Here is a 399-nt window from a genome sequence, read left to right as displayed (position 1 = left end):
CGACTGAGGCCGAACATTAGTAGCCGTTGTCAAAGTAGAGAGAGAAACGGGAAAAGGAGTGATGAGAGAGAGAGGAGGGCTTGGATTTTGATTTGGAATTTAATTTGAGAGGGACTTTTGGTTTTTTGAGTTAAATGGGTTTCGGGTTATTTGGTGATTAACCCGATAAGCAGTTAAATAACAGGTTCATTGTATATATGTGGACCGTACATTTTAGTTATCTTTCTGTATCATCTTCTATGTTGGCATGCTTAATTTCTTATTATAACCGGTCGAAGGATATATATTGATTTAAGTAATTAAATGAGTTGAAAAAGATTGTCATTGTAAAAAAAAAGAGTTGAAAGAGAAGAGCATACTGTATAGTGTATACAACAAAGAATGTAGACAGATTTCTTA

The sequence above is a fragment of the Asparagus officinalis genome, chromosome 2 (genome assembly GCF_001876935.1).
Source record: "Asparagus officinalis chromosome 2, Aspof.V1, whole genome shotgun sequence".
Lineage (NCBI taxonomy): Eukaryota > Viridiplantae > Streptophyta > Magnoliopsida > Asparagales > Asparagaceae > Asparagus > Asparagus officinalis.
This window is presented reverse-complemented; position numbering follows the sequence as displayed.